Genomic DNA, 25,610 nt, shown 5'->3' on the forward strand with positions numbered 1-25,610 from the left:
CTGCTAAGTGCAACTCAGCACAATCAGAACGTAACACGCCAACCTCATGATCTGTGTCATAACCAAAGCAGCTCCACTTTGGATCTCCAGCCTAGGTGAACAAGCAAGGAGGATTCATTTGCATTCCTTATTTGGGAAACAGCATGGAAGAGCAGCATTGTTAGCACTACAAAAAGACATTAAGAGGTATGTATAAATAAGGGACTCAGGGGATTTGCATAAAGCACGCATGGAACTCAAGGGAACTTGAGTTATTTTACACCAATTTCCTTTAGCGCTGGAATTGAGATGAATACATGGAAGCACTTCCAATGGCACATGCAGGGATGACAAAGGTCCTACAGCCAAACCTTCCCAACACATCCAGTGCAGCTCAGTGCTGTGACCAACAGCTCGCAGGGAGCGCATCACAACCCAACCTGGTGCTGCACTGCACACTCCAGAGCCAGCACTCAAAACAGCTTTTCCATTTCCTTTGCAAGCTGCGCCACAGCACAGCTAAACTTCCCCCATGCTGAGAAATCAAACCAAGAATTAGGCGACTCAACCTAAGAATAATACAAATGCTTCGCTCTGGCCCCTTGTAGCCTTAGCGTGCTTTGAAGCAAGCGCTGCTCGGACATCCTCTCTGCAGCCCCACGAGCCACGCATCCCCTCCCTGCAGGCGCATCCCTGCGCACAGCCACGCGGGCGGAGGAGGAGCGCAGGGGACGCGCAGCGCAGCGCGGGGCGGAGCGCCCGGCCGTGCTCTCTCCATTGGCTGCGCCCGCGGGTGCGCGGAGCCGCCTGAGCAGGCGCGCAAATAAAGACTGCACCTGGGGCCACCACCTTAAAGTGGGCAGAACTTGCCTCTCCTGCTCCAGAACTTTTTAAACTTTTTTTTTTTTTCCTTCCTCCTCTCGCTTTTTTTTTTTTTTTTTTTTTGGTGGGTGATGTGCACCTCCTCAGAGGGCTCTGCTCCATTCCCTGCTCTCCTCCTTCCTTATAACACACCTTTCCTTCTCCCTTGCTGGTGGGGCACGATGACCAAGCGTGCTGTACAACCCCACTGCAGGAACGCTGCTGCTGTTCCACTTGCTCTGGAATTCTGGTCAACGGAAAGAAGAACAAGAAGAGAACACAGGCCTTGAACAACTTAATTACCAGCTGGGTTCAGTTCCCATCTCCATAACCCCCCCTCCCTTTTTTTTTTTTTTTTTTTTTGGCTTAAAGTTAAGTAAAACAGTTGCAAGACAGGAGTTGTACCTAATTAACAGAGGTGAGTGCACAGCTCGTGGACTGAGAACTTGTGGGCTCTGGGGGAGGGGATGTGGCTGGGAGGCATCGCATGCAGGTGGGTTCACAGGAGGCTGCAGAGCTGCACTAAGTTGTATCAGCACTGTCTTGTTTGGTGGGAATGCTCCAATACCTGCCCTTTGTGGTTTGGAAAGCAAGGCCAGGAGACAGGTTTTAAAAGGGAAGACTGCAAACATTGCTTGTTGTTAAGTAATGGCTAAGTCTTTCGAAGCATCAGTTGATAATGGAGGGATCCCTTAAAAAACACTTCCTGGACTGGTGAGAATAAGAGCACTGTAATTTAGCTAAAAGCCATGGGGATGCTCTGGCTTTACACCAGTGCAACGAATACCAGGCTTGAGCTGCCATACGTAAAGGTTTAGCTCAGTAGCCTGTAGAAAACATGTAATCAAATACAAGGTCAGTCTTTGCAAAGTTCTTTGAAGTCCTGAAGTCATGCACTGCTCTGGAGGGTTATGGATGCTGAAGATCCAGGCTAACAGCACTCAGTCCTGGGGTCAGAGCAGACAGTGCATGGAGCCTGCTTGTCTCCCCTGCTGAGCACATCTCCTTTCCTCTGCCTGTTATGCAGTGGCAGGAGAGCCTGAAGGCCTTCTCAAGCCCTAACAGTGAGCTTTGTAAGAGACTTCAGCTACTGCTGTAGAAACAGGTTCCTCTCTAAGAGCTGACCACAGATTCAACTTGCAAAATCGGCTTGAATTTAAGAGAATAAAGCTCTATTACCTTTAAAAACAAACGGTTAATTTCAAAGAAGAGCTTTGGGAAAGCATGGAGGAACTCAACCTTGCAGCATATTACAAGCTGGAGAGCCAGCTGTGGAGATGAGGCAGAAAAATGGAAAGCCATGAATGAGCAGAATACACTCTGAGCACATTTCCTAGGAAAGGCCCATAGAAGGGTCATTGCCAGACCTAACAGCTCCATCAGATACAGGCTGCAGATGTGTGTTACTCTGGGAACTTGTGCTCAGTTCCAGGCCTTGCATTCAGGAAATATTGATTTCGAATGCAAGTTTGTTGTAATGAAATCAGTTGTTTTATACTTTTCTGGACAGAGTACCATTTTCAGGCACTTTTCAGAAAATTTCAAAGGTTTGTAATCGCTGGACCTAATGCAGAGTGCTTTTAATATAGCACAAGTGCTAGGAGCTTTGGTCAGAGCATCCAACTTGATCTCCTCGTTTCCCTACAGACAAGAATATAGAAACACTGGCTCACATTAAAGTTCAGAGAAGTCCAGTACAATTGTACCTGACCTTTAGCTAAAGGTCTGCCACGCTGGGGGAAGCAGTGGATCTGTGCTGCAGCTCAGGTGGATGCACAAAGACTGCAGCCCAACTCCCAAGTCTTCACCCCAGCGAGAAGCAAAGACCCAGTGGCATCTCATTAGAAGGCAGAACAAAAACGATATTGTTAACCTTTAACGCGCTTCAAGTTGTTTTTTCAAGATGGAGGGGTGGTTAGCTTTTGGGTGCAGGTCTCTAGAGCTTGTATTTTAAGTTATTACCATTGTTTTTATGTAAGATTTTGTTGGTACGTGGTTGTACTTGATAGCCTGAGCTGCTCCTGAAGCAAGCCAACGCCAGCCTTGCAGATCCTTTTTCCTCCACTGGCAGTTCCAGCCATGGAGTGGTTAATAGCTGGAAGCTGTGCATTAAGTGTTCAGGCACTAAAGCCTGTTGCAACTTGCCTAATAAAAGATGTTTCAACCAGGATTGCACCAGGAATTTCAGTTGATGAGCTCCTGCCTGGGCTGCTGGTTCTCAGGACTTACCCAAAAGCTCTCAACATGTCCTGACAAAGCAAAGGGAGGGGCATCAATGCAGCAGCAGCAGACAGGTTTAGATTTAAAAGGAAAAGCAAGAAACACCCAAAGCTATTTGCTTTAAACCCTCCATCAGCACCTCCATAGCATGATTTGGTTTTCTCTCCTGGAAGCACTGCTAAGCATTGCTGTTCACCTCCAAAGCTTCGCCTCCTAACCAACCTTCTCCTAGCCTGCAGAGTTCAAGCAAATTCCATCTGACATCCCCAAGTTCTCTGAGCACCAGGCAGCAGCCAAAGCCCATTTGTGGTCAGAGCAGAACTTGGCATTCCAGTGCTCCCAGTTTACCCAGGCACCAAGGATGTGGGAACTGGGACCTGGATTCCTTACTTGGCTTCAAGGCCCCGAGAAGCAAAGCCCCCAGTTGTGTCTGGCTTTCAACAATGTTTGCCGTTCCTTGCAGAGACACATTCAGGCTTCATTTAATTCGGGAGATTTGAGGATTTCCAGGTGGACTTTTAGCATTTCCAGTTCTTTAGATGAGAAGCAACATTCAAGTCCAAAGCATATGCATTACATCCAAACTTTGGTATTAATCTTTGTTCTGTTTGCACCTGCATGGTAGTAAAATGTAATGTCTGTACCGTAAAATGTCTGTTTATGATCACATTCCTTCCCCAGAATACTAGGAGAGATGAAGGATCAATGTTTAACAGTCTTTCCCTTTCCTTTGCCTCATAGACGAGAAGCCCCTTGGAAGAGGATAGAAATCTAGAAGGTTTGGACAGCTCAGGGTCTCAGATCTCCCCCATGATGTAATTAACTCCATTTGGCCATCTTGCTGGCAGTGCCTTGTTGGCTGTGTTTTCCTGCTCTGGCATCAGACTTCAGTTATGCACCATGTTTTGGGCTACACACAATATTCTTTCTGCCCTACCTAGGCTGAAAGAAAGCAGTTGTTTCATGTATTCTCATTCTTGCAAATAAGACCAAGGCAGTTCTTCACTGTGCCTATCTGCGTTCTTTTGGTTTTGTAGATTCAGATTCCCTGGTTGCTACAGTATAGGCTAAAATAAAAATGAATGAAAACAGAAGGGGGGGGGAAATGTATTGGTGAACAGAAGTTTCAGCCTAGAGGATTCCCATCAGCACTGACTGTAGAGTTTCACACCTCCTGTATATGACTTGAGCACCACAGATATACCAGCTGCACATCCCTAAAATGTACTGTGAGACACAGTGAGCACGCCTGCATTTTCCAGCAGAAATAAGGACAATCCATGGGTTCTGTTGTCCTTCATTCCACCGGAGTCTGTCTCGTACCCAACCAGATTTCAGTGGAGTGAAGCACAAGAGGCATGGAGATGAATCAGCAATGAGAGGATCTGCTTCCCAATGGCAGAGAAAGGAAACGGCATGGACACTGATGCACCAGGCATCCAAACAGAGGCCAAGCATGCTGGCAAGCACAGGAACGGCACACCGAGCACTTTAATAAGTTGAATATTTCTTCAGAATCACCAGTAAGAGCCCGTTTTGAAAGCTTACGTACTTTCTGCATCGTAGGTAGAGATAAAAAGAAGTCTACAAAGACCACAAGCTGGTTTCCTGGAGACTTAAATACCTTCTTAGCAGGACATTAAATGCTAACGTGGATAAATAAGATGTGTAACCATTGCTTTTAGTCATCTTCCTCTAGGATTGTGGAGCCAAGAGCAGGAACCAGAATGGAACTGTCTCAGGGCACAAACAGAGTGCATTTCCTTAGGGATCCTCCTCTAAGCATCCACCCTTGCCTCCTCCAGCATCCCTGCTGCTGTATCTTCAGAGCATGGCAAAATGCCATTACAACTGTAGGCCCGTTTATTTTGTAATAAAACATATGTAAATAAGATTCAAGTCAAGGGAGAATTGAGATTCTTCAGGTTGAGCACAAGACTGTTCTCTTAAGGTGTCAGCGTTAATTCCTCAGAGTTTAATGCACTTAAACGTATTTGATGCACAGAAATGTCACATCTAACACCAATCATCTGCCAATTGTAATTGCCTTTTCGAGGTCCTCATATCCCTGGGATTAGTGGCCCAAAAAATTAGATCCAGCAAATTTAAAGCAAAATACTTCTGCCACCAGGAAGTGTTATTTGCTTTGATAGGCATAGTGCTGTGTCCATTCCTCCCCCTTGGAAGCCAACAAGCAGCTCCCACAGAGGGACACTGCGTTCTCCGAGTCAGCAACCAAAGCTTCCAGTGCTTCTGACATTTATTTCCAGGCTCATTCTTAAGCATAACCCACACAGTGTGTCTCAGACACGGTACCAAAAGTGATCCTCCTGCATAATCCCAGTTATTGAAGTTGACCCAACTCCAAATCAGATCATTGTAACAACAGGATCTGCAGCACACTTTCAGACCAGGATCAAGACAACCACTTACTACTGCAGTTCCTAATGCACTCTTATCCACATAGCATTCGTTCTCCAGAGTTATTTTCAAATATATGACCAGAAATTGATCTTCATATTTTTCCCTGAATTATTTTCCTTCAGGGTACCTGAGAACAGAGACTTAACAAACCTTTCTTAGTCCTGGTTGTAGCCATCGGGTGGCTTTAATGGGAACAGCAACAGATTCCTCCCTACACCTGCACTCCTTATCTTTCTATTAAAGCCATTTAAGTGTAAACATTAATGCTGTGTGCCAAACATAAGGACGTGAGAAATGCACAAGTCTGCTTATTTTTGCTGCAGCAGGGTCAGGGAGCAGCACCCAGCACTGGGACATCCCATGCTCTGTTTGAGATCCCCAGCACCTCTCAACCAACCCCTCTTGGGTGCCTTCAGCTTCTCAGGTGCAACGGGCCTTTGTAGGGAGCTCTACAAGGACAGAAATAACAGAAATACAGCTGGGTATCAGTGATACACTGAGATATATTTACAGCACTGACAGTAATATAGCACCTAGCCAGTTGTTCTTTCTTCCAGCTGATGAAGGACATTTTAGCTGACAGCTTTCCAAGCATTAAAGCAATGAATAGAGAAGACAGCAGACAAACTGCACATTGCTATGGACAAACCTTTGTCAATACAGCATGCACTTAGCACAACTCCTTTAAGAGATGACAGGTCCTCTGTAAATGCAAGCTCGTTATCAAAGAGACCATGGCTCATTGCTCAAGTTGATGTTGCACCACAGACAAGAAAATCTCTCAAGTTACCCTTCTGAGTAGCTGAAGAGAAATTCAAGCGTGGTACAGGCCATGAGTGGTACAGTTGAGGAAGATGCATCAAAGAAGCACAGCAGAGCAGGCAGTGCTTCCCCTCCAGCTTCATTTAGTGGGCAGGACATGTCATGGGTCAGCCTCAGATGCAGCAAGAACATAAAAGACCCTCCCTGTCAAAAGCTGGCATGAACTGAAAGATGCTCAGAATGCCATGAAGCCAAGAGAGCTTATCTTGTCAAAATTCCTGTCCTTTTTTTTTTTTTTCTTTCTTTCTTTCCATAGGGACAAAGATGGGCAATAACACAACTGAGCTGAGCTGGATACCCAGGGAGACAGACAGCGAGGGTCTGCTAAGTTGCCAACCCATTTAGTAGTTATTTTAGTGATGAATCTGAACTCCCTACCTAAAATTAGTTCCATTCAGCAGAGCTGAGCCTCGGATACCCTCTGCTGTCTGCACTACTGACCCTACAGCCCTTTTACACCCCCTCCCATAGGCACTGCCTTGTGTCTGGTGTCAACTTCGCAGCGCTCTGAAGCGGAGGGGAGGTTTGGATAAGAGGCCCTTTAGAAACCCTTTCCAAATGTAGATTTGATTGACTGACTGATTGAACTTAATTGCAGACATTCTCTTAATTGTACACTTAATTACTGACACTGTGTCAAAAGATTTCTGATGCAGCACCTGGAGGACAACCTTACAAGTGCCAGTCAACACCAGCTGCACCAGGCACCAGGGAGGTGCCACGTCGCCTACAGCTTGGAATGGGAAAAAAAATCATAATATTTTAATAATATACAATTAGGTTTCACCCAGCCTCGAGCACACGCTTGCAAACACACATAATCACAAGTCTGTTTGCAGGGAGGGCATCTAATGCATCAGGAAGAGAAAAGGAACAAAGAGGGATAATTATAGGGCAATGCAGCAGTCCCACCCTTCTGTGGGCTCCCCTAATATCCGTGGCTCTGTGAGCTGCAGGGGGAGTGTGTTATGCCATGGGTTTTGGCAGGAGCAATACAGCTGCTGGCCACTCAAAGAGAAGCTCCAGATTTTGCACGTTAAACCACCAGAAATAAACCCTCCATGCTATTTATTCTAAGGTTAAAACGCTAAATATTCTCAGCAGTGCTTCTGGGTTACTGCAGGTCTTCCTGAAAACAGCAAGGCATGGAACACACCAAATAACAGCATTGTTGATGTTTTATTACAAACTTACTGCAGAACTGCCTGCGTATTGGAGAGATCCCATACGTACAGGCAGCCCAGACATGAGGGCATCACTAAAAGAGCACCGCACCAGAGCTGTACAGACAGCTAGCAGAAAGGACAGGAGTTGTTTGATACCCACAGAAATGCAATTTGCTCATAACACCTGGAGCCTCGTTAATTTACCTGTGACATGTTGCTACACTTAATTGCCTTTGACAATTAGCAACATTTCAACACCTCCTTTAATGGCCCAATTATGAGAACACTTGTCTTCCGTGAGGTAGATAGAAGAAAATAGATGGGTGAACTTCAGCAGCAAAATCCTCTGTGTGTGTTTTGTTAAAGAGCTTAAAAAACAAACCCCAATGAGAACACTGGTTCCCCTGCTCACTGCAGGCAGACACAGTGCCTCTGGCTGTGCCTGTGCCACTGAGAGCTGCTCCTGGGACCCCCTGTACAATTAATTACAGGGAAGAAAGTGCTCAGTGCTTTTCCCTCGATGATGCTTTATCGATGACTTCCATATGCTAAACAAAGGGCCTTCTAGGTAGAACACAACCTGTTTCCATACAGAGGCAGCACAGTGGGCATCAGAATAGGAAAGCACCACTTCTATCCAACTACATGAGCTCCTGGCTATCTAACAGACATTGAGCCTAATGCTTTGCAGAACTGCTCTGTGCAACGCCGTTGTGACCATTGGCTGCAGCCTGGTTACTTTCCTCTCAGAAACAAGCAAGTAACTCCATATGCTGCTTTTGGGCAGGCATCTGCACTGAACAGGGCACCCTGCTCAGGGTCCTTCCAAGTAAAAGCATCATTTAGTCAGGGATGAGAAGTTACATGCTGCCCAGCCTCTCCCAAAGCGATGTACATTCAAAACATCCCTGCTGGTACACATGTCACAGATCTCAGATGTAAGATGAGAGCATGAGAGACAGAGTCAGGTCTGACAGAGTGCTGTGCCCAACCCCAGGACCCCACACCCACAGCAGCGTGGATGAAGAGCACCAGGAATGGCTCACGTATTCAGATCTGCACACACACTAGGATTTCTGCTTCCCCCTTCCTCACTCCTAACGCTTTTTCAAGCTCTGTTCCAATCCCTCTCCCCTTAGATTGAGGAGTGTTCCAACTCCTGCAACACCACTGGCAGCTGTTTTTCCTTTCCCATCTCTGCAGCCACAAAGCTCAGAAACTGCCTTCTCCAAAGCAGCCAGGAGGAGCCCCCGTGCTGAATGGAGTTGATGAATAAAACAATGTTTTATTAAATTACTGTTACATTTTGATTGAACAGCATTTGGGCTACACGGGAGCAGACATTCCTGAAAGTAATTGGTTTTCCACATCTGCTTTCCTTACTAATTGGACTAATTACTTCAGTGTAGGATCATGTTCACTACTCTCCAGAAAGCAAGAAGCCTTGATTTACAGTGAGAAGAGCAGCAATTAGAGGGAATTAATTCATACAGCAACATCTAAATAAATCATATTATGAGAAGACAGCGATGTAATTATTGTGACTGGTGGCTCCCTTGTGCAGAAGCATCGTCCTTAAGCCTAAATCAAGCTGCTCCATTCTCCAAGGAACCCACCACAGCTTCTCCAAGGATGTACTACCACATTTATTTTTAAGACCTAATTGAAGTGCACTGCCAGATACAATAGGGTCTGACACTCGGGCAGGTGAGAAAAGCAATCAAGTCTTTCACAGCTCTGTCTGCTGGATCGTGAGCGTTCAGCCTCCATGGATAACATATGCCAGCAGCAGCTTCAAATCAAAGGTGCAAGAACTCCATGGGGGAAGTATCCTCCATCACAACACAGGCTTTTCTTGCTCTCCAAACCCAGCCCATCCGACCCATTAGGCCAATTAAAAGGTGCCAAGAGCTATAGGGTTTCAGAAGATGATCCAGCCCTGTACATCGGTGATTTACTTTCCTCCTCATGTGTTAGCAACCTGGTCCTACCTCACTGACTGGGGTAGACATCTTCCCTTGGCAGCTGTGAAAGCCATTTTACTGAGGCTGTATGTTACTACTTTTGTTCTCAGCGAGTCACCGGGATCAAAAAACTTCCCCTTTAAAAACACACAGTTCTGGTGAAGTTTCTCCTCCAGCATCTTCCATCAGGTTCTCCAGCAAACCTGCAGCAGTAAGGCACAGAAGCACAAGCCTCATGCTGCCTCCTGAGCACACACACCAGCTTTTCTTCTCTCCGGTCTTAACAGCAACCCATAACTAGACGTAGTTCTGCTCTAAGATAGTATGCCTCCCATAGGCCTGACTTTATGTGATACGCACCCTATAAACTTGCAGTGTGCATTCCCATTATAGACACTTGCATGTTGGATAGCCACATGGTCTTGCACTGCCATATAATGTGCACGAGCATAAAAATTAGTATACAACAATATTAGACTTGCTGTCCGCATCCTGACACATCATAAATCCCTTATGTCAGAAAGCCAACCTCCACATCCAGACAATTACTCTGCTTTAGCAAGTGCTTGATCCATTAGGAATTAGGGTGATAAATTGTTAGTTCAGACAGGTGGAAACACATCCATCTTGATTTGCCATTCTTTTACCCTGGCAGATAAACATAGCCATCAGTTATAGCACCTGCCTGCTACAAGCAGGACTTGGTGGTTCTAGGAATATTTATTAGGAGCCTTAGGTTTTCCTTTATTTACACCCATTCACAATTTTTCTCTCCCTTTACTTCTGAGAAATGGTCGTGGCTACCCATTAAACTCCAAACGTTAGAAAAAAAATGAAATAAAAAAATCCAGTTCAACAAGCACCCATGCACCACGGGTTGATCCAGATTGCAACACATTCACCCAGACCAGAAACCATTTGGTCGAGTTCCCTCCGAGCCACAACCTGCAGTTGCTTATTTGCTGCATTATCCTGGCCTGGAAATAGAATAACGGGGGGAAAAAAATGATCCGTTCACTTTAGAAGCAGATAAAACAGAGAATCCACTGATTTTAGCCCTACACACCCATAGCAGAAAGACAGAAGAAGAATTACCATAGGGGTCCTAAAAACTACACCAAAACCACAGGAACCACACACGTACTAAAAACAAAAGATGTGCAAAAATAAATACATCCAAGTATCACAACAATGTAAGAACTGTTTTGAAGGTAAGTGGAGCAGCTAATAATTCACAGCCATTATTCCTTTATCTTTGTTCAGCTGGGGGTTGAGAAGATTTTAAAACTGCAATTATCAACAATAGATTTGCATTGAAATAAGCTTCTCCACTGCATTTCTCACTCCTCTATCCTCCTCCTAAATAAAGATGAGGAAGCAACAAAGAAAGCAACGTCTTTAATACAACAAAGATTTGTTCCCCAAGAATATCCATGCAATCAGATACGCCTAAAAAAATAATGAAGGAAGAAAATTAGAGTCCATCTGCTAGTCAGGTCATTCTTTTGAGTCAAACCAATAAGTTATTTGCTTGGCCACAATGGAAAACAACATTTTGCCTGCAGCAAGAGGTTCTTCTTTAGCAACAGTGAAATGTTTTTATATCTTTCTCTCTCTTTCAGCCAAGTTTGGATGCTGAATCCTTGTGGGAACATCCCTTGGGTCATCAGGAAGAGGAATCCCCCATCCCTGCCCCTGCTGACAACAACCCCTTACATAGAGCAAGCCATCAACAACCCATTTTCTAATAAAGGTATCATAAGCAAGTTTGCACCCACTTCAGGTTGGTGTTTTTTTTTTGTTGTTTTTCTGGTGCTTTCTACCAGGCTCTTAATAACCGTAGATTAATGAACAATTACAAGGCTTCATTCTTATTGCCGTATAATTCCAAGAAAGGAAGAGCATCTTTCTGGAACATTATGCTTGAAAAACAAAGGAGAGCTTTGACTGTCAAGTCACTGATGTTCCCTCTCCACTTAAAAGCTTTCCAATTTACTTACAAATTATAGTGTTTTTAATGCAAATTAAGCACTAGAGAACATTCTTTCCTTCCCTCAGATTAGCAAGAACCAAATTGACCAAGAAAGCCAAACATGGAATCCGGACACAATGAATATTTTAAATAATGAGCCTATTTAATTATTCTGATTGGTGAAGTATGAGGTTATTAAAATGCCTGTGAACTGATGATGGGGTTTGAGCACATGGTTTTGCTTTCCGAACGCAGAAAATGTTTTCTGATACTCTGTGTTCCAACATCCTTTGTTGAGTTAACTACAGGGATGAAATATAGCTACACATGCTCAGAGACCTTTGGGAAATATCTTTTGCTTCAGAAGCAAAAAATCACATTGTGGAAGGCAGAGGTACTGCAGGAGAGTGAATGAGAGCACACAACTGCCCAGATTCCACACAAATTACCTCTGTCACTCCAGCTACTTAGAAATAAACAAAACCAAAGTTCATCCAGTTCCTTTTCCCTCCAATGTGTCACTGAATTTATGTTTGCCTGATGGATTTTCCATCGTGTGTAAGTGGAAAACCTTAAAGCAGAGGAACTCGGTTACAGAGATGCACCGTGCTGAATCTGATCCTCAGATGCACCAAGTCCTCTATTTCTGATTAGCATTCAGGTTAAGCATCATCCAACTCTGTGGCCCTTCTCTTAATTTTAAGCTCAGGAACACCTTTTCAACCACCAGAACTCCACATCTGCAAATTTAAATCAAACTACACTTAGTGCCAAGAAAAAAAAAAACACACTCTTACATGGCACTTCACCCATGCCTCTTACAAAGGAAAGCACACTGCAAGTGTAGAACATAAAACAGCAGAAAGGTGACTTGCTCTGGGCTGCGTCAGAAGAACAAAGTTACATCCTTACTCTAAACATTAGGGCCAGATTCTCCCTGTTCAGTTTCTGCAGTATCCATTGGCAGCTGTTATCACGTTATGTTCCTTCCCCAGTGCACAAAAAGGGAAGGTTCTCTTTTTGTGGTTGTGCACAAACTCTCGAGAAGTGCTCTTGCCCAGACAGAGGGGAGTGGATGAAGAAACTCCCACTGGAGGTCCCGATTCCCCAGGATATTGAGCATCTGCTGCTTCTGCAATTGCACACATCCCTGGGTCAGTGCAGTCTGCTTCCTGACAGTCATCCATATAGGAGAGCTGATTAGTCCAAAATAATAAGCATGCTTAGCACAGAATGGAGCCTGGACTTGTGACCCACTTGCCATCCCATGATAACCCCCAGCACCTCCCAACCTTCCTAGAAGGCTTTGGTTTCAGGACAGCACTAAGGTCTCCCTGCACCCATCAAGAGGTTACGTGGGTGAAAAGTTCACATCCCAGTGGCAGCTCATTCACATCTCCTGATTTCTAATGCCATCTGCTCCTCCCTGAGCGCCTCTTTTCAGGTTTAATTAGGAATTCTGGATCTTCTGAAGGCTGAAGGGCGTAGAGGTGAATGAGCACATCTGGTCTGTGCCTCCCGGCTTGGTATCTCGTACTTTAACATCTCTAACATCTAACAGCTCTGAGCACAGGGTGACTAACGCTGCGCTTTGATGCAGGCTGAGAAAGGACAGAACCCAATGGAGACATCCATTGTTCTCTGGCTGGTACAGATTCCCATTCCCCTGGTTTTCTACCTTCTGGTTTAGTCACCAAGCACCTGACTGCCATCTGCATCTCCTGCACCACTCCAACTGCTTCTGCTCCCTCAAAGCTGGGAGCGACAAAACAAATCACTGTGATCATTACCTTGCCAACATCTTGAGCTCAGTTAGCCTGAGCATCAGTCAGGGATTCATTGGGACTGAACTGATCCTTCTTTTGAGTACTTGCACACCAACACAATCATGTGCCACATGAAGACCATTTTAAACCCTAAGACCAAAACAGATGCTCTGAAATAGCATTGGGAAATGCAAGCAAGTAGGAGATCATTGCAAGAGTTGGGGCTTGAAAAAAGAGAAGGCTCTGGGGGGGGACCTTATAGTGGCATTCCAGGATCTGAAGGGGCCTACAAGAAGGCTGGGGAGGGACTTTTTATTAGAGCAGGTAGCAATAGGATGAGGGAAAATTGTTTTAAACTGGAAGAGAGAAGATTTAGACTAGATATTAATAAGAACTCTTTGCTGTGAGGGTGATGAGACACTGGAACAGGTTGCCCAGTGAGGATGCGGATGTTCCCTCCATGGAAGACCAGGCTGGACGGGGCTGTGAGCAACCTGGGCTATGGAAACGTCCCTGCCTATGGCAGGGGGTTGGGACTACATGATCTCAAAAGTCCCTTCCAAACTACTCCCAATTCCACGACCACGCATCACCAAGTGTGCTCAGAAGGACCAACTGGAAACAGTTTCAGTCCCCACCATTTTTTCCCCCCAGGGTTTTTGGTACAAATATCTACAATTCAGGATGCTGTGAAGTCGCCCATGCCCAATAGGCACAATCACAGCCCCTTCCCACAGCTCGTGGCTCTGACACCCCGTGCACTGCTACACCAGCTAAACCTTTCCTCCTGCAAGTCCCTACTGATAGCAGAGTCATACAGATTTCCCTCAGAAAGAAAATAATTCAAGCCCCAACCTACATGAGCTACTGAGTGGGGAAGAAAAAAAAAAAAAAAAAAAAACAGCCACAAAACCCACAAAAGCCAACTAGACAAACAAAAAAAGGAGATAAAAGCAGCTTGCTTTAAAGCTGGAGCTTTTCTGAAAGCCCGCAGTAAATCTTTAAGATTATCAATAATGAACACATTCAATGTCTTTTCTTGTTCTTTTAAATCACTCCTTCCAGTGGATAGAAATCAGTCTGGGGGGTTGCTTGCATGCGAGCTGCATTTATTATCAAGGGATTGAGGCTGCTAGGGATGGAGGGGAGTAAAATGAGCATCGACAAGGCTTGGGGGAAAAAAAAAAAAGCACACCACCGCTTCAGAGTCCTTCCTCCACCAATTTGTCACAGCACCCCAGTAATGAGCAGCAGAATTCATCTCCCTGATGACATTCCCAGTGGTAGATGCTGTCCCAAATTTAGTCAAGTGACAATGCAAAGTCTTTAATATGCAAAGGAGCCCTTTGTGTAACTCACCCTAACTTTGGTGCCTTGTCATGCCTTATAGAGACTCCAGGAGAAACAAACTGCAATAATCACAGGAGCAAACAAGTTGGACAGAACCTGTCACAGCAGCAATGAAATATTCTGTTGATTATCATGTATATGTAGACATACATTACAGAAAACTAAGCATAGGTCCATGAATTTCTTATAGACTACAAGAACCCAGCCCTATGGAGACCACATACCCACTGCATTTATGGATTACAGTGAACACTGATGGCACTTCATCAGTTCTCCTTTTTCTACCTGCCTCAGACACAACCTTCTGCTTGTTTTTTTCCTGTCACATTAATATTTTCCTTGGCAGTATGAAAACTTCAGCTCTTGCTCGTTGCATATGTCAGACATTAGCACCTTCAGTAATTAAGAGGACTTCTTCACTGCATTATTCCCAAGCCACAGTAGAAGTGGAGGTGCCAACCCTTAGGTTATTTAAAGCATAAGTTGAGGCTTGCAACAATGAGCTGTCTGTGCAATCATGGAATTGAAGCTAGAAATAAGCTATGTTTTAAAGCTTTTTTTTTTTTTTTCCTTCTAAACATATTCACTTCATGTTTGCCATAGATGCAGAACTACCCTGTGCCACCTTTCAGTACACCAGCATCAGGAAGAGCAGACATGAACTACCGCAGGAGCAAACCCTACCTGGAACAGAGGCATAAAGCCAAGCAGACCCTGTGCACAAATGCACAGCGCTACAGAACCACACCATCCCAGCTCCCTGCAGTGTGCCAGCAGCACAAGAGAGACAACGCTCCATTGCTTCAGCTCATAAAGCAGCACGAGGACACACAAACCCAGCACAGCACCCTGACCAGCTCATGCAATAACAAGTTTCCCAAAGCGAAGCTCTGTGTGGGTTAACCTCACCTGCAAGGAGATGTCAACTGTCTGTCGAAAACAATCAGGGAGGAGAAATCAATGGACAAAAAGCAGCACCTCCAGAGAACAATTCATTATGTTTTAAAACTTACATCTGCTGCCCTGCTGGAGACATCAGTCTCTCCTTTGGCTGCAGAGAGAACCTAGCACAGACTTCAATCACTGCTGATGTCCACTTGATTCATCTCATCTTGGATGTTTTCCATCAGTGTTTGAGGTGCTGTCAGGCTACCAGTAAATATTTTACAAACACACACTACAGACACATCCTGACAGCCAAGCGAGTGCAGTTTGCACTGTTTGGTCACCAGCACATCCAGACTCATTTTTGGCTCATTAAATGCCACATTCGTGCAACTCCCTCCACCCCTGTGCACCTTCATTTGCTTCTCATGTTGCAAAGCAGAGCAAGGCAGAATGTTTCCTCCTTTCCTGCAGCACAGAGGGGATAAAGGACACGCTACTTCCAGTCTCCAATCATGTCAGAAAATCCTTCTGGCTATGCACATTACTTTAAAAGAGTATGTTCTTTCCTCCTGGTAGTTTTTAATTGATCACATCTGTAACAGGTAGAGCTGCTTGACTAGCAAAGGGCCGTATCATAGTGTCCCATTTGTTGGTGATTTCCCCAGGGCATCTTTTAAACCATTAAAATTTGCAAACAACTTTTTTTTCTTATTAACACAGATTCTTAATTGCTTTCCTGGGAAAACAGTCGAGTTATGTGGCTCTAGGGTTTTCAAGCAAGCATTTAAAGATAGCTTTTCAACAAAGCAAAGGCAGAATTGCTGGTTCTGGAGCAGCATAGGTTCAGATTCGGGTGCTGTAGTGTGAATGTGTGACTTGCCTGGATACCATACATCCCACTGGGCCACTCTGAACATCTTAGTGCTGATAAATGTTACAAACAAACAACCTAGATTCCTCTAATAGGGCCAAATCACACTGTCCCTGCTTTTACCATATAATCCTAGAACAGCCTGGGTTGCAAAGGACCACAATGCTCATCCAGTTCCAACCCCCTGCTATGTGCAGGGTCCCTAACCAGCAGCCCAGGCTGCCCAGAGCCACATCCTGGCTTTGAATACCTCCAGAGATGAGGCATCTACAACCTCCTTGGGCAACCTGTTCCAGTGCATCACCACCCTCTGGGGGAAAAACCTCCTTCTGCTGCAGTCCATCTCCTGCAGAATAAGTGCAAGGCCAGAGCTGAGCCTGGCAGCACCCAACATGGCTCTGCTTAACGTGGGTGAAACCCCCACTTCCAGGCCCAGCAGCAAACCTGGCCCAACTGAACCCACAAGAGAAGCTGCACTGGCAAAAACTCAGCACAGATCTCCCAAACAAGACATTACTGAGAGCTGATAGGGAAATACATTCTCATCCCGAGAGGGTACCTCATCATTTTAATGCATTAATCAAACCTCCCTGTTCCAGGCCTGAACTCCCTGCATTCATCATCAATTCAAGATGAACCTATTATTTAGGTCCAGAAAATTACTCACTAAACACAATCAAGCGTCACTTCTCTGAAGTTAGTGTAACAGGAGAGACCCCCGTGGGCACTGCAGGACCCTGAGCTGACCAAGCACTGCTCACATTGCTCCAGACAGCATGCAGCTTGCCCTAAGCTAATCAATTCCACAAATACACTTCCCATACAAACACTAGAATATAAATCCCTACGCTGTCTCAAATCTGGACCTCACCCAGATGTCAGTCTGTATTTCTTGGCTTTGGGTACCCCAAAAAGAAGCATACAAGGATGCTTACTGGTAATAGTAAACGTCAGGCTGAATAATAACAGCAACCACACACACTTGGATGGATGGGTTGAGAAGCTTTATTTTATTGCCCATTCTGTGCCTAGTTGCCAAACTTTTCTTATTACTGATAATTAGGTCCTGTTAGCCTAGCATCTGCTTTCCTTCCAGCAGGGAGTGCAGGGGATGTTCTGTGCACTACAGCCAGGGCAGGGCACTATTGGAGCAAGCAGCACAAAACTGTGTGGGTTCCAGAAGGAATCAGCTGCTCCTCACCTCCCCAGAAGGAGCAGAGTTTAATTAGATGACCCTTGCACAACACTGATTTGCTCCTCATCTCTCCTGCACACATAACAACATACATGCAATGAAGTGATTGGCAAATTGCAATGTTTGGGTTTCTTGCTGGTGAATACTGACTGCCTCACCAGCTTTGTTTTTGCATTTTGGACACATCCATCAGGTGATGATGAAGCACAGGGCTCATCGCAGGAGCCCGCCTTTGGCTTCCTATCAGTTAATTCACAATGTTGTAAAATAAAGAATGGGACCAAATCTCCTTGGGACACGAGAAGTATTTCTAAAATATGTTATACACAGGGATTATGAGTAATTTGGAGATTTATTTTTATCAATTTTGCATATGAAAAATCTATGCATTTTTATAAAAAAAAACATTAATTTCCTGGAAGATCAGATTTGCAATTCCTTTGTTCTGACAGACAATGGTAAACAATGTTCCAGTGACCTCCAGTGGGCACCGGAGGAAAATACAATTTCTGCTCTGCACAGCAGAAATGCACTCCCACAGCCTCCAGCAGCGACATTTGCACTCGGATGCACGAGCAGAGCGCAGCACCAGAGCTATTCTCAGATATCCCAGGTGTTTGGAATGCTCGTGCACATGGGTTCTGTCACTGCAGTCTCTCCCCCCCCCAAGCTTTGAGTATATCAGCAAACGCGAGCCATGAGGTGGCCACAAAAGCACACCAACCCCTCAAGCTCGTTCAGTGGGAATGGGTTTTTCAATGCCAGTTTGTGGTCTACAGAACAGAGATTGCCTCCATCAGCAGCTGTCACATTAAGGCTGTGCCTTACTCTGTACAGAGCTGCCCGGTCCCAAGAAAAACAGGAAAGCTTCACGGTGGTCCACTCTCCTCTGTCAACACAAATCAAGGTCTCTTCCATTAGCCTCGTTATTTGGCTGTCTCGCTCATGACTCTTGGAGGCAGACATCAACAGAAATGCTTCTGGTCTAAGATCAGCCCCATCCCTGCCTTGCCCTGGTGGGGAGTCAAGGGGGAAAGAGAAGGTAACACTGCAAGCAGAGCTCTTCTCCTCACCACCTGGGCCTAACAAACAGGAGAACAATTCTACTAACACATTAATATACCCGAGGTGTAATGGAGAGCAGCTCTCAACAGAGGAACAACCTTCAAATTAAAAAGAAATAGCAGCAGGGGAGAAACCTCTGTCACAGGGGACAAGTTGTGATGGACTCTGGTAGCTCCATACCCACCCCAGGACATGCAAATTGTTAAGTCATCACCTCTCACCATTTCCTCCGTTACCAGTTGTGCACTTTTATCTGGTTCTTTGTGTAATGGAAGGACTAACATTTCCATATGAAATCACTTCATATCCCAGAACTCCATTCCTCACTGAAATGGAACTTCACAGAAGGGCAATTCTTCATCATGGGAAGAGAATACTAACACTAGTGCAGAGTCTCTATTTGCCACTGTCTGCACAATATTAATGTAAAAGATAATTTATTGGCTTGAATCAATACCTCCATGACTTCTCCATCTATCAGCCCCTCTTCATCTGATAGAAGTCCTTCCATGTCTCATTCTCCCAGACTGATGAGATCACAGTGCTTCTTCCCAGCATGACTGATGGTGTGTAGATAAGCAATTGCCCAATAAATCACCACCTCTGGATCAAAGACCCGAGATCCTCCACTACATGCCAGGGAATACACACAAAACACCATAAAATACACTAAGTTAATTACTGCCAGATTTTTACCCCTTTAGACAAGCTGAGCATCACTCAGCACATTCAGACACCTTGAGAGACTCAGCTAAAACCCCACCTTACTGCAAAATCAGGGTCTGAAGTGTGAACATTCAGTGTAGGGACTGACCATTCATAGGAGCAATGTGGGCAAAGGGCTCAAGTGCCGTACTGCAACCAGAAGCCTGAGAGCCACACAAAAGCTGTTATCCCATGTCCACACAGTGTCTGCTTTGGGACTTGAGGCAAGGCTTCCAGCTGTTACAGAGGACTGCTCACATCTCAGGAATTCCATCACATGAACTACAAGAATAGATCAAGCAAAGTCAGGGAGAACAGGTCTGTAAAAGCACATCTTGTCCATCCAAGCTGCTCAGAGCATCAGTACTACAAAAACATGTGTTTCTAGCTGTCCCAAAGCAAAGGGAGAAGCGTATTTCTGCTTGCTATCTGGTGAGCCTTGCACAGGTGCTGGGGCAGTGCTCCCATCCTGGCAAGCCTGCAGGAAGAGGTACAGATGCATGCCACACACCTGCACCCACAGCAGCAGGGCCACTAAGGAAACAACCCCATTGAAAGCTCCTATTTCACAGCCACGAGGTTTAGGTGTCATTTCAAGTATTTCAGGACAATTTGACACCATCAAGTTACAGGTTACCATCCTGCCTGTTCCCAAAGCCACAAGCTCACACCAGTGCCAACAAGCACACACACCCCAACCTACTGCCTTGAGCTGAGTAGGAACAACAGTGCCCACAACCCTTCTGTCATACACATTATCTGCTTCCACAACCTTTAATCCACGCTGTCAGCCTTGCAAGATCAGGTATTAACATCTTGGTAACCTCTTGTACTAATTAAGATAGCAGATCTATGGTATTCAGCTCTGCATCAGCTTCAAAGCCGAGCACTGACAGGTTGCTGAAGTGTTTGTGCATTTCAGTGAGTGGCCCTTGTAAAACAGAAGTTATAATGAGCACTCCACAGGAAGCTCTAATGAAGAAGCATGCAGTCATTATAAAAATGGCTAAAACCAAAGGAAAAAAAAGACAACAGAAAAGCCCTTGCTAGGATGTGGGAGTGAGCAGGCGGGATGCTCCCTGCTCTGGAAAGCAGCCCCTGCTCCTCTGAGATCTGAGCACTCTGTCCTACCTACAAAAGAACGTTGAACTGGTCCCAGACCTTTCACTTCCCCAGGACATCCCTGATGTCATCAGGGACCTTACAAGCAGCAACATCTCCCAGGAGACTCCCAGAAGAGAAGTCAAAGCAGCTGAAGGTAAACGTGAGGACCAAATCCACATCCTCTGAGCTAAAGTGATTTGGGGCAGTACAAAAGATGCACATATGCCTCCCGACGTGTTTTTAGTGCCTAGTTTGTTTCCCAGCAATGAAGGATTCCTCCATCCCAGCCAGGGATCCCCCCGTGCTGCAGTGCCCAGCTCCCACCTAAAGATAAGGACTCAGAATCCAGGCAGCACAGCAACCAGTGGGCTCCGACTCAGCTGGAGCTTAAAGCCCCAGATGTAGGATTGAATTAAAGCTTCTTAAGTCACAGCACTGCTGTTTTTCCACTTCTCTGTACCCACTCGTTCTGTATGGAGGAGACCAAGCGTTCCCTGAACTCACAGTTTGAGATGTAACAGGGGACACAGAACAGGAACTACAGAAGATGCTTTCTGTACAAGCAGCAGCAAGGCTCTCCATAACCTGCCCCAGAGGCAGAGGATACAGCCAGCAGGAGAAGAAAGGTTTGCAATGAAGGCAAAGGAACAACAGCAGCAAAATCTGACTGAGGGGAGCTGGAGTAACTCAGGGCCTCACTGAACAAATAGAAATCCCCTTGCTTTGCAGTTCCTTTGGTTACATAAATGAAGTTTGATAGGCAGGCTCCTGTCCCACAGCTTCCAGACCAAACACCAAAGGATTTCTGGCTCCATCCCTTCTCCAGCTTTAAACAGAACAGCGAGCAGACATGAAAAACACTGTGATATACAGAGCAGTAGTGCTCTCTTAATCTTTGACTACCCACTCCAACAAGAGTCAGAACAGCTTTCTTTCAGGCTTTTCTACCTCCTACGCAGCACACAAACACCCAGAGACGCAAAAATCACAGCAACAAAGGAGGAAAACAAAGCAAAAACCCACAATACCTTCTCTTGTTCAGCTCTTCCAGCCCTCCAAGGCTCTGAACTGTTTCAGCCTTCCTTCTCCACACCACCTTTGTTAAGCAGAGCTTCCACAGGTGGCACTGATGGAAGCTCATCATTTCAGGGCCTTCAGCTGTGTCCTGCCCAGCACAGCTGATTGCACTTCAGCTAATTGGGCTGTACCTTTGTCCTTGCTGTCCATGATCTGCCCTTATAGTGGAAGCAGAATTAAAGAGCAACAAAATTCAAAACCAACATCTGGGAACAAGGGACTCTTCATTCAGTGCAACAAGTCATTACTTTTCAAAGTGTTTCTATTTGGTTGCACTCAGTTCTTCTAGCTTCGTAGCATGCTTGGCCAACACTGCCTCCTAAAAGGCTTCTTATTGATAAATGTTACATGGACATTTACATTTCTTGGAGGGAAGAAGAGGTGGAGAAGAAAATTAAATTACTTTGCTTAGTGATCTTAATTATCTGCAATAATTACCTTCAGTCAATTCTCAAACAAGAACTCTCCGGAGAGCAGAACATTTTAGTTTGGAGGGAGGAAATGGACTGGAGACCAAAGGAATGCATTCTGTAACTTATTTAGATATACCTAATTAACCCTCTGAGTGAGGAATCCAATTAAAGCTTCCCCATTACGCTTATTAAAAGCAATTTAAGGGGGGAAAAAGCATAAATGAGGGGTCTGAAAGAAGTCTCTGTGACTCAAAGGTAAACTTAAGCAAAGAGCTGAACAAGTGGATGGAAGGAGGACAGAATTAAAAAAATTTTAATAGAAGTGGTTCATTTCTCAGCCAGACCCCAGTGCAGAGCTCTGGTGTTGTATGCACAGCTCTGTGTGCTCCTCTGCTGCAGCTTTTCACAACTTCCCAAGCAGCAGAGAACAATCTTGCTTTATTCTGATGTATGTTGAACAGGAGTAAATTGCTCCAAATACGTAATAGATTCCCACACAGTGAGATATTCTAATTTTAATGCAAGATTGTATTTCAGTGGCTGCATCTCCACAGAAAGGGGCTTTGCTTGTGGCAGCACGCAGGCACAGGGATGTGAGCAGGATGGATTCATTTATCCCTCTCTTTTATTTCCCTTATAAATTGCAAGGAAGTTCTTGGCGAGTCCTGCTTCAGACAGAAGAAAAGACATTTGTAACATAACTGCAGCTCTCCTGGAATAAAAGCACAGGTGCTAGGCAGTGTGCGTGTCCCAGTGCCAGCCCATCCATGTGTCCTTTGTCAGAGCCACTGGGAACGAAGGCTGAAGGAAAGCTGACACACTCACCCAGCCCTTCGTGTGGCAGAGGTGTGGACTCGATGCTTTCTTTCTGCCAAAGCAGGAGGAACTCATTGCTCAGCATGCCAGCTGATGGCTACAGCACACCACAGGTCTCCTTGCAGAGCAGTGCAATGCTGGGAGAGCTGCTCTGCACAGGCAGCTTTGCTCCTGCATGTCTTTGTGCGCAGTTCAGCCTCTCTCGTCAGCCCCCAGGGCAACTGAAGGACTTAAAAGCAGGATGGTGTTTAAGAGTTCAATCAAAGCAAACAAACTGCTAAAAATACACTGGCATCCCATCTGTTGCCAGGCAGGGAATTTAAGTCTTAGCAGTCAGGGGACGGGATGAAAGGCTGCAATAAACACCTTGAAATGGATATCTGAGAAATTCTGTGGCCTCGGGAAAAGAGTCTGATTTTCTCTTCCTTCCTTTGCACAAAAAAAGTTTTTTTTTTTAATTTATTTTTCCTAAGGGAGAGAAGTGAGCACTGAGCACGGGCTGCTGCAGCACTGGAAGGGAAGCAAACAAATATTGAACCTCCGTGTTTAATAATGTTGGAATGAACCACAGCTGATAAACAGTTTCATGGGCAGGATGGGAAGCATGGGCTGATCCAAGCAGTGCCAGCCCAGCCTGCTCCCAGCGAGCAGCACAGCACCCCATGACACCATCCTCCATCTCCTGACAGCAAAAGCCTTTCCAAGGGAAAACCTTTGCTCGAGGAGTATTTTGCAAACTGACAGCATGCCAACGGGCTGCAGTGCACAGCATTGCTGCAGCAGAACACACAGTGCTTGTGAAAGTCCTCTTCCATGGGAGAGGCAGTGGGAGCCTGCACTGCTGGCCGTAGTTTTATGAAGAGCAGACAAATGATGGGTGACAAATAATGAACGCTTCTGGAACGTAAAAATGCTTAATGCACAGAGAGAGGAGAGGATTTGGTGCTGCTGGCTGCTGCTCAAAACTGCCCTCCTGCAGCCAGTACAGTAGGTGGGCTGGTCTTTGTGCTGAAGCAAAGCCACGATGAATAAATACCTCTCATAGCAGGGAGATGCCCGGACGGAGCATTTGGGGATATGTCTGCAAACTCAGAAGTGGGTTCTGGCAGTGGTCTCCCCCTGGCACGTTCTGCTGCCATCAGCTCCTGCAGGATACCCGCTCAGCTCTTGGTGCTGGCAGCCATCTGCACCAACCTATCACCCATCATCCCATCTACTACTATTATTTTTAGCCAGAGGAGGAAGACAATGGAAAAGAAAATTAAAAAGAAGCATCCGATAAAGTGCAGGCGTCATTTTTTCAGCTATCCAGAGAAAATATTAGCATTTTAATTCAGAAAAACACCACGTGGGAATGGTTTCAGGGCCTCATTTGCATCTCTGCAGGCCTTCCTCTGCCATAAGGACCACCTTTCCTTACACGCTCAGCTTTCCTGGCCCTGATCCCTGCACCTCCTGCAGCTCTGGCCTTTTGCCTTTCCTCTTCTCCAAACCTGGTTTTATGCAGAAGGCAGCACTGATCGAAGCACACAGGTGCACACAAGAAACAGGCAATCTGACCCTGCGACTGTGAAGTTTTCCTATTAAATCTCCCTCTCCTTTGTGCAGAATTAGCTCGTTTGCTGCCACCACCTCTTTTTGGTAATGTTCACAAGTGGCCTCACAAGAGATGCTGAGCGCCTGCATCTCAACCTGTGAGCTCATTACAAACCAGAAGACTGAAGCTTTAAGATGCAAAAGGAGGATCACGGCCAAGAAACATATTTGGGAAGCAAAATAAACCAGCTGTTTAAAGACAGGAGAGCCTGACAGACAGAGATCAGCGGAGCCCTGAACGCACAGACAGGTTTGAGTTGAATTCAAGCACCAAGAGAGCTCCTGGGGCTGCTGGTGAGCAGACGGGCAGGGTTCTGCCATTCCCACAGCAAACTGCTTCTCTGCACGCAGCCCTGGGGGACTGGAGCTGCTTCTTAGAAACAGCACTTCACTCTGGTTTTGCTCCTTCCAAGGCAGCCCCACGGGCAGTTTGTATTTTACCCCTTGCTCTCGGGTAGGGATGCTCACAACGCTCTGCTTTCCTCCCTGCGGTTGCCAACCTGAGAATGGACACCTGACAGCTATTTCTGGTAGTTGGCAGTATAAATAATGAATGGTTTCACACTGGGAGGAAATCAAATGGCACCAGATGACTCCAGTAATAAATCAGGAGAAAGGCAGGTGGTCTCTTGTCAGGCATCTCAAAACCGATGTGCAGCTTTATGAGGAGGGAGGTGGCTCTGGAATAAAACCCATCAATGTAAATCTCAGCTGCTTAGGAGTTGTGGCACTTTTCAGTAAAGCACTGTAAAGCACTGTTGTGATTCTGCTCTTAGAGGAAAAGCCTTCAGCAAAGGACTGCTTTAAAGACCAACTTGTACCACCCCAACTTCTTTGTGTTCACTGCTGTTCCCTGAGCCATACTGCGCCACTGGGGGGAACAGCTCGGATGCTGCCTGTTTTGCTAAAGAAAATTCAGCAAATGCACAGATATGCATGGAATCAGCTGTTTCTGCTTAAAGAAATCACAGAGGAAAAAAAGAAAAAAGGAAGAAAAAAAAGAAAAAAAAGAATGTTACATGATTATATGTCACTGCCTCAATTCCCAGCTCAGAGGCTGCTCTGCTGTCACCTGTCCTGCACACTGCCAGCTGTGATGGGAGCTCGTGGGAAAGCATTTGGTGCTACTGAGGAGCTTTGTTTGTCTGAAGATGACAGAGTACCTTCAGGGCAGTCTGTGTGCCCGTAAGGATAAGTGCCATCTACTCAAACACAACAGAGAAAGGAGTATTTAAATAGGCTTGGACGTATTCCCTGTGTCACAGCAGACCTTGTTAGCTGCCAACAGGCATCCCAGAGCTATTACCAAGTGGCCAGAAAACAGATATTCTGAGTAATTACATCTAGCAGGAGCTG

The 25,610-nt window shown here is 45.6% G+C and overlaps 1 long non-coding RNA gene across 1 annotated transcript; it reads left to right on the forward strand.

Annotated features, from left to right (window-relative positions):
* Positions 1-672: 672 nt before the first annotated feature.
* Positions 673-17,758, forward strand: LOC146542629 (uncharacterized). Its single transcript, XR_014879924.1, has 3 exons — positions 673-1,258; positions 3,802-11,219; positions 15,128-17,758. It is a non-coding gene; the product is annotated as an uncharacterized LOC146542629 (long non-coding RNA).
* Positions 17,759-25,610: the final 7,852 nt, after the last annotated feature.

Source organism: Meleagris gallopavo, chromosome 28, assembly GCF_905368555.1.
Source record: "Meleagris gallopavo chromosome 28, MGAL_WU_HG_1.1, whole genome shotgun sequence".
NCBI lineage: Eukaryota > Metazoa > Chordata > Aves > Galliformes > Phasianidae > Meleagris > Meleagris gallopavo.